The following is a 9547-nucleotide window of genomic DNA, read 5'->3' on the forward strand; positions in this document are numbered from 1 at the left end:
GGAGGGCAGCAAAGCTGCTGTCTGTTGCAGATTTATATTCTTCCCACTTTCCTTTTTTGAAGTTTATGAAAGTGCGTTTTTCGGTGACGATGAAGTCGGCGGTACGCTCGAACGAAATAAGTATGGGCAGGTGGTCGGATGCCAATGTTACCATCGGCTGCCAGTTGACGCAGTTTACGAGTTCTGCGCTTACGATTGAGATATCTGGCGAGCTATGACAGCTTCCTACCATACGTGTGGGGGCGTCTCCGTTTATTGTGCAGAACGTCGTTTCTTCTATTTGATCCGCCAACATCTCACCCCTACTGTCCGCCCGCAAGTTTGAATGCCATAGATCATGATGGGCTTTGAAATCGCCTAAGATAATGCGATTGTTGCCAGTGAGTAAGGCCCTGATATTAGGGCGGTATCCCCTGGGGCAACAGGTGACAGGAGGGATGTAGATGTTGATGATTTCTAGATTTGCATCGCCTGACCGGACAGATAGGCCTTGACGTTCTAAGACATTGTCACTGCGGTCGATGCCAGGATCAAATATATGATATTGCACAGAGTGGTGTATGATAAACGCGAGGCCGCCTCCATTTCCGCTCTCGCGGTCTTTCCTGTGGACTTTATAACCAGAGCAGGTCTGCAATGCAGATCTTGCTGTGAGTTTAGTCTCTTGAATCGCAGCAATGCGGATGTTGTGCCGCTTCATGAAATCGACTATCTCCGTAATCTTCCCAGTTAGTCCATTACAGTTGAACTGCAGAATTCTGAAGTGCATGAGGGGTGACGCCGCCACTCTAGGGGTAAGTGAGGGGTGACTACGCCTAGGTTGTGAAAGGCCAGGACGCAATTGCTGTTGTGGCCTTGGGACTGGGCGCCCTTGGGCAAGCATTGGGGTACCCGGATGATTTGGGTTTGCGACCTGGCAACATGGCGCGATGAAACCCGTCGAGGGGTTGCCGTCGCGGAGACCAGAACATCTAGGAAAGTGGCACCACCCAAGGCAGGAGCTGCATTGAGCGGATGTCGCAAACCTATATATTCTGTGCTGGCAGACGGTGCAAACGGAGGCGGGGACTAAGAGTCTGTTTCCCTGACCTGCACGATTGCTGCCAGAAAAGAGGGGGGGAGAAAAAGACGGGGGCAGGGGCTGATGCTCAGCATTGCTACCAGCTCTACTACGAAGGTAGTAGTTATGAGTGGTTGCAGCTGTTTGAGTTGTTGGCGCCGTGGGGCGCGAGCAGCAGCGGGTACTTGTTGTGGCTTGCTGAGCAGCGAAGCTGCTGGAAGGTAGTAGGGATACGCTTAGGCGTAGACTACGGGACGCCCTTGGGCGTGAGCAGCAAGGAGCCACAAAAGATTTATAAAAGTTACGTGGACGACAGGTTTTGGGATCAAGCCCAGAACAACCTGTCCGATGCAACCATCCCTTGCACGAGACACACTGAACAGAGTATGACCGTCCTAAAAAGATTCTTTTCTGGCAGATGCAGCAAAACCATTTCTCATGACCGGGGCCAGGAACCGGACCCGGATTGGGTTCGATACCTTCCCGGAGTAAGAGAATATGTAGCAGTCCTGCTGCAAGGAGCTGCTGGGAGGATGACAGTTTGTGGGAGGGACGAAACAAATTAAATGGGGTCACACTGAAATGACAGTCCTTGGTCGGGAAAAATCCCGAGTCGCTCCGGTACATAGAACCGACTGCCTTGGGAAGCGACTGCTCTCAGAATCGCCATGGGCTGTCTTCTTATGTCCCCAGAACACCATCTGCATAATGAGGCGAGAATACTCCCCATCAGGGAGAGAAATGAGATGCTGACCAAACAGTTCCTGTTGAATACCCAGAAACCTGGGCATCCCAACAGACATCTGATTGATGAACCAGCACCGCCTAGGGGCTTAAGGAGTCATCTCCGTAAGCATTTTGAGGAAATACAGCACCTGAGAACCCAGCCGTATGAAGTGAAAAAACAGTTTATTGATGATGTTGGGATTCAAGGGGTTGTGTAGCGCAATATATAGCTTCTCCAACCCAATTGTCAACCTCACCTTCGAGCGGCGAATCCCGTTTCACTAACAGACGAGGCTCTGGCGACCCCAAGCTCCTCATGGAACTTGGGGGTGGGGAGGGAGGGATGGCCTGAAGGTTCAATGTGGCCATATAAATCGTTCCCGAGATGGTCGGGCCAGCACCTTAATGGTGCTGTGTTACCGGAGCGTATCGGATCTGTATCCGACAAAGGACCATCACATCGATAACACTCCCTAAAGCCTTCGGGGAGTAACCTAATCGCTACAACAACAACAAGTGAAAAAACACAAGCAGGTCCTTGGTGAACTCCATAAACAGGCGTCAGACCTTTATGCCGGGAATTGCCCGGTGAATCCAGTACTTAACGAAAATTATCCAAAACTTGCTGAAGAGGAACGCATACTCCGCAGGGAAACGCGTGTCACTCTTGCTCAACTTCGTTCTGGATACTGTAACAGGTTAAACTCTTACCTATCCAGAATCAACCCCGACATACAAAATGTATGCCCCGCTTGCAATGTGTCCCCACATGACACCAACCATCTCTTCAATTGTAATGTGGAACCAACACCTCTAACACCTCTTTCCTTATGGTCCACCCCTGTTGAAACGGCAAGTTTCCTTGGACACCCGTTAGAGGATATGGCAGCGATTTAGTTTAGCACCCCCCGAGTTCGGGGTTAAACTTGGTATCAAATGAAAGAGGGAGTTCTCCCGATCACAAACATATATAACTTAAAGAGCGCAGACTTATAGTTTACGTGTTATTTGATGTTAAAGTTTGCAAATTTAGCAAATTTCTATAGCACTCTCACAATTTACACATCTTTCAAAACCTTTATGCTCATAAATATCTATATAAATTGGCAACGATACACTTAAATTTCATTTTAGTATATTTCACATATAATTCTTGCATTGTTTTTACTTAATTTAAATGTTTTTATTAAATAAATCGCGCTTTTGTAGCAACATTCACATTTATGTATGTATATATTTTATCGATGACATTACAAAGCTGTGCTACCACATCAACAAAGAAAAAACAAATATAAATATTAACGTGCCACCTTTCAGTTAATAAAGAAAAAGGAAAATATATATTTTTACTACTATGCGGAAGGACATCACCGTGGCGGTAGCCACGGTTATACCATACACCCGGACTTGGCATGGCGTAGCCCAGGGTTATTTTAAATAAGCGCGGCCGAAGGCCGCCTACGCGGAAAGGTGTTCTACGCAGAATTACTGTGCATGGCGCAGCCGGTGTTGAATCGGCTAACATAACAATAAACATAAGAGTTATAAGGTAATATGCGGAAGGACATCACCGTGGCGGTAGCCACGGTTATACCACACACCCGGACTTGGCATGGCGTAGCCCAGGGTTATTTTACATAAGCGCGGCCGAAGGCCGCCTACGCGGAAAGGTGTTCTACGCAGAATTACTGTGCATGGCGCAGCCGGTGTTGGATCGGCTAACATAACAATAAACATAAGAGTTATAAGGTAATATGCGGAAGGACATCACCGTGGCGGTAGCCACGGTTATACCACACACCCGGACTTGGCATGGCGTAGCCCAGGGTTATTTTAAATAAGCGCGGCCGAAGGACGCCTAAGCGGAAAGGTGTTCTACGCAGAATTACTGTGCATGGCGCAGCCGGTGTTGGATCGGCTAACATAACAATAAACATAAGAGTTATAAGGTAATATCAGCTCGTTCACGAATGCAAAAAAGAGCTTTTTCAAATTTTTGGTAAATAAAGACTAGAAAAGTTAAAGATATATATACATCAGATGAAAGATATTTTTATAAATTATTTTTCGATTCTGCACTTGTTCCGTTTTTTAGATGTGGCAGCACAGCTTTGTAATGTCATCAATAAAATATATATATACATAAATGTGAATGTTGCTACAAAAGCGCGATTGATTTAATAAAAACTTTTATATTAAGCAAATATACTCTTTGTATTAAGTAAAAACAATGGAAGAATTATATGTGAAATATACTAAAATGAAATTATAAGTGTATCGTTGCCAATTTATATAGATATTTATGTGCATAAAGGTTTTGAAAGATGTGTAAATTGTAAGTGAAAGTGCTATAGAAATTTGCTAAATTTGCAAACTTTAACATCAAATAACTCGTAAACTACAAGTCTGCGCACTTTAAGTTATATATATTTGTGATCGGGAGAACTCCCTCTTTCATTTGATACCAAGCTTAACCCCGAACTCGGGGGGTGCTATTCTAAATCGCTGCCCACCGCCCTGTGGCACCTCTTGTTTAATTCATCTTGGTAAAATGTAACCCCATTTTATTCCCAGTTTTTAATTATTTCCTTTGCTTTTCTCTGGGACAAACGTTTTTCCATCTGTATTAGCAAAACAAATTAAAAGATGTATCTAGCTACTAGCTATTATATAAGAATGAAATAACATTCTTTAATAATTCACAATCGATATGCACTTAAGAGGTCCGCCAAAATTGTTTTTGAATTCAAAGCTGTTTTTTTCATGTACCCGTCTTTTGGACATTATTCGTTTAATTAAAGCATCACCAAATACAGTGATGCTAATTAAAGTATTTTTATGTTTTTCGTCTAATCTTTAGCATTTACAAATTTTAGTATATGAATCACGTCTGTTTAACAAATCGTGTTGAGGTAGGAACGCACCTGATAAACAAAATATCCAATTTAATGCTCCAACACAGGCTTGTAAAATCAGTGAACCCTTACACGTCACTTCAAATACAAAAAATTTATCGCCAACTTTAGCAATATTTGTTATAATCCATTCTCTCACAACAACAGATGCATAAACGCTTTGATTTCTTTCATAAACAAATGATTTACATTTTTCTTCTAACAGATTTCTCTCTTTAATTAGCATTCACACATTTTTGATACACGCCTTTATTAAAAATCTCAAAATACGTGTTTGTTGAAATTCCAAAGGAGAGCGGAACATATCAAAGATGAAATACCACCGGGTTACCCGACTACTTAAATTATGAAAATAATGGCCGGCACTGTACCGCCAAGAGGGCACGTTTGTGCGTCAAGCGTGAGATCTTATGTCGATTTGGCCGAGACACAATAGAGTTTTTAATATAGTTGCGTTCAAAGCAATCTTATGCATGCCACAATCAACCAAAATGTTGCGTTTGTAAATATAAAGGCACTTCAGACGACGAGCGAAGTTTATTTCGCCTTGCCATTAACATACAAAATTTCGCGAGGCGCTGTTATAAACATTCTCACTATACACGAATAATAACTTGCTTATCCCCAGCGGGTTAGGGGGCTAGAATATACCCACGGTAGGTATGCCTGTCATAAGAGGCGACTAAAATAGTAAATAAATTCAAGGGGTTCCGCCAAATTCAATGCACGCTACAACGACTTTCAGTGGCTTGTCCATAATCGTTCAGGAAAATTAGCGGCCAAAGCCATTGTAACTACCTCTCATCCACTACACAAGGCATTCTGGAGTTTCTTAACTAGGCCAAAAAAAACCTAAAGACCTACAGCCCACAACAACCTACAGCCCTACAAGAAACAGTTTTACTAATACACTCACACTTGTAATTGACAATGCTGATTCTGCAATGACGTAAACATTGATACTCAAATTTATGTATGTTCCTTTGTTCACACACGCATGTCCGCATGTACCCAACGACAGCCTATAATCATGAAAAAGGACGAAAACTGGGAAAGCTTCGGAAACCTGGTACAGAACAAAAGAACATACAGCAGATATAAGAAGGAGACAAAAACTCACACGTACACAGTTGTTTACATAACATTTGCGCAAGTCCCCTTAAGTTTGGGATAGAAAGTTTGTATGAGGCGCTGTCGTTAGGTTGACATTGCTGACAATCAGACGATAGTCATATGATAGTCAGTATTCTTGTAGGGAGGAGCACTTGCGGTATTCAAGCTATTTGCAAGTACCTCCTTAACATCCACACATCAATACCACCAAAACCACCAGACAAGTACGAAACCACCACAAACATCTCAATTAACGTCTAATTGAGCATCGCAAAGAAAAACGGTACATCTCCGGAGGTGTACAACCACTATAAAGAGGGACATCCAACTCATATATTTTATTTCACCGACGGGTCTCTTATTGGAGAAACACCGAACATACGGCGTTGTATCGCCATATGCTGGTATATTTAATGCAGAACTATCAGCAATCAAATTCGCGCTGCATCACGCAGCACCTAACAACAGAGGGCGGTAATTGCCTCCGATTGTTTAAGTGTGGCAAAAGCGTTAACCGACGAACACAGTGAAGCTCGCAGATTTGCACTAAGCGAAGTTAATATACGTAGCGATATTAATCTTCTATGGATACCAGGTCACGTGGGGATAGCAGGCAATGAGCTAGCGGACAAAGCTGCTAGGCAATCCTTTAGCATGCCACTTGTAACTGAGACTCCATGCTTGTAGTCCACCATAACGATATACATAAAAACACACCTTAAAAACTTAAAAGACAAATCGTGGCAAACAGCAAACTGTTTTTTGAAAACCCACAACATAAACTCCGATCGTCCGAACTATCACGAGAGCTATTCGAGAAAGGAATGCATCCAAATAGCGAGAATGAGAGTAGGTGTAACAAAATTCACATCCGAGCATTACTACAATCATACCAGTCAACGCTGCTGTCACCAGTGCAATGTTCCTCTAACCATCAAACACTTACTTATTGATTGTCCCACATCTAGGACCAACTCCAACTTATCAGCACTACGTGATTGCAGCAGGGATTCCACAATAAAGCAGACAACCGAAGCACTCAAGAAACGTAATCTACTCCACGAAATATAAATCGACCGAGAGGCAAATGGCCTAGTAGCCCAGTCTCTAAAATATATTTTACAAATTAATTTGTAAAATATAAATTTAAATAAATGAATAAATTCAAGGGGTTGTGTAGCGCAACCCTTTCAAGGGGCTGCCAGCGCAATATATATTGCCAACCTCACCTATCCTTGGCGAATCCTGTTTCATTAATAGCCGATGCTCTGGCGACCCCGAATTAGAAGGTCGCATGTGATCATACCAAAGCGTTCTCGAGATGGTCGGGCTTGGTAACGGAACGTACCAGTTCTGCATCCAGTGAATGACCATCAACATCGATAACACTCCCCAAGGCCTTCGGGGAGTATCTTTATCGCTACAACAACAACTTGCTAACATATTTTGTGTTCTATTCATTTGTTAAATTGCAGTTTTAAACTGTGAACAATTTTAGAGAAGTCCCAACAAGTAGGAAAAATAATTTCACTTGTGAGATGTGGAAGCACCCTTAGCCAAATCAAATGTCTCCTTCTTATGCTTTGCTTGTTACAAAATTTTGAAGTTGGCTACTTTTCCACTCAGATGGTGCTAGTGTCGCTTGATCAGCTGTTCTCCATAAAAATACGTGCAATGTACTCATAATTCATAAGATTGTGTTGAACGCATCTATATGAATGTTGCTTGTGTGATGGGGTTTTTAAGCTGTGAGCGCAATGCCGAGCGACAACGATCATCGCCTCGCCGGGCATTGACATTTGAGTCGATACATATCAAAACTGCATTCTAATTTACCAATTTTTTTTTTTCAAAGCTGACTAAGTCCTACTGTGCCTGTAAATAACTTAAGTCCATTTCAAGCCATCGTAGTGCACTCTGCTATTGTAGTTTGTGACCGAATTAAACAAGTTTTTAGAGCTGAATGTTTAAAAAGAAATTTTTTTGTTGTTATATCGGCTTATTGACATGTAAGATAGCGGGTTCGAATCGAGCTCAAGGCCTAAAATAATTTTTTTATCTTTTTATTATTATGATATATTTTTCTTAAAAAAAATTGTATTAAATTAAAATATAAGGAAGAAAAATTGACATAACTACCAAAGCTCGTTGAATAGATCCCTTTCGGGAACTGCTAAACTCCTTCATCGGCAACGTTTAGGCCCGCTGCTATAACCATTCATATCACAGCGGTTGTTTGTTTGTCCTCATTATTTCTACTTCTATCCTGTTTCATGGCAATTGATTTTCACAGCGCTACTACATCTGTTGCAAAAACCATGTGAAAATTGGACTTGTTTTATGGCATTGATGCCATAGTGTCATATTCGTTGACACTTTTTCACCGTGATCTGGGATGTACTAAAACTTTTGTTTGTTATATCGGCCTACTGGCTTGTAAGGTCGCGGGTTCGAGTCGCGATTCAATTACATGGGGTTTCAGATGCAGAATTTTTGAAAATTTTACACTCCGCACTCTTGGTTGTTTTTAAGAAGCAAATTAAAAACGCATGGTTCAATTATGTACAGGTTGGCTCATCTCATCAGCTGATTTTATTTATGTCATTGCATGGTCGAAGGGATTGTCAAATGGAGATGGCAAACTCAAAATGAAACCAACACATTGGCAACATTTTACTTACACATACAAAAACTGCGAAGTTTTATGTTTCCATTCCATACCATTCGCACCAACACCAATACACAGATTTTGACAATTTGAACAGACATATTTTGTTGCTTTACAGATGAGCCAACCTGTATATAGTTGAACCATGTTAAAAACGGGAATAATTTAATCCCGTTATTAAAAAGGTGTTTAAATTCTACAAAAACAAATGCATAAAATTTTGTAAAATTATATTAAAATAACAAATGAAATCTGATAAATCAATGAAATAGGGCGTTATAATTCGTTTCTTTATTTGATTTGAACTTAACGTTTATTTTATTTGAACTTAAATGTAAAAAATGGTACCACTACCTAGATAAGTCTTTCGTAAAAATTAGTTTAATATTTTCTGTTTTGAAAACAAAGATGAAAGTTATAGACTTCGGGCTCGGATCAAAAAAACTGTAGCGAAAAAATTCAGGCAGGCTGCCTACACGACGAACAAGAAACAGAAATTCACTGCCCACAATAGTGATAAAGAAAGATGCAGAGAGAAAAGAAAAAATTCAGTGAGAAGATGCTGTTCGAGATAGCCCGCTCCCATAGTGATTGCACAGAAAGCCAAGTATTCTCTGGTTAACAAAGCTAAGGAGACAAAGTGATTTATGCATAAGAAAACTGATCATATGTGTGGTAGAACACATATTTATCGAATGGGATGCCGTTGCAAAAAGAATAGACCATCGTCATTGAGACACACTTCTTGACGACAAATAGATGAAAAATACTACAAGTGGCCAGCAGACCTCCTGATTCCTTACTGACAGTAACCCTATCAGACAGGATCAGTTGTAAGCCATCCATTGAGGATGACCAGAATTCAGGAATTCGTTCCGTTTTACGTCAATAACGATTTCAACATTTTTATGAAGAGATCATAGGTTATTGGGCATAATCAAACTTCGGATAGTACTATGAAAATGGGGCCATAAGTCGCAGACTTTGAAAACTCGGTGTTGCTAGCATTGCGTTTAATACGCGAATTTGCTTGTATGTTTAATCGCCAAGTCATGCTCCGCGTAC

The 9547-nt window shown here is 41.3% G+C and overlaps 1 protein-coding gene across 2 annotated transcripts in view; it reads right to left on the reverse strand.

The window, feature by feature from the left end:
- The window catches only part of Arf6 (ADP-ribosylation factor 6), a 198491-nt gene extending 193501 nt beyond the window's left edge, over positions 1-4990 (reverse strand). For both annotated transcript variants that reach the window (XM_067772897.1, XM_067772898.1), the window contains exon 1: positions 4711-4990. The gene's annotated coding sequence lies outside the window, so the exon portion shown is untranslated. The remainder of the gene's footprint in view (positions 1-4710) is intronic.
- Positions 4991-9547: the final 4557 nt, after the last annotated feature.

The sequence above is a fragment of the Eurosta solidaginis genome, chromosome 3 (assembly GCF_040869045.1).
Source record: "Eurosta solidaginis isolate ZX-2024a chromosome 3, ASM4086904v1, whole genome shotgun sequence".
NCBI lineage: Eukaryota > Metazoa > Arthropoda > Insecta > Diptera > Tephritidae > Eurosta > Eurosta solidaginis.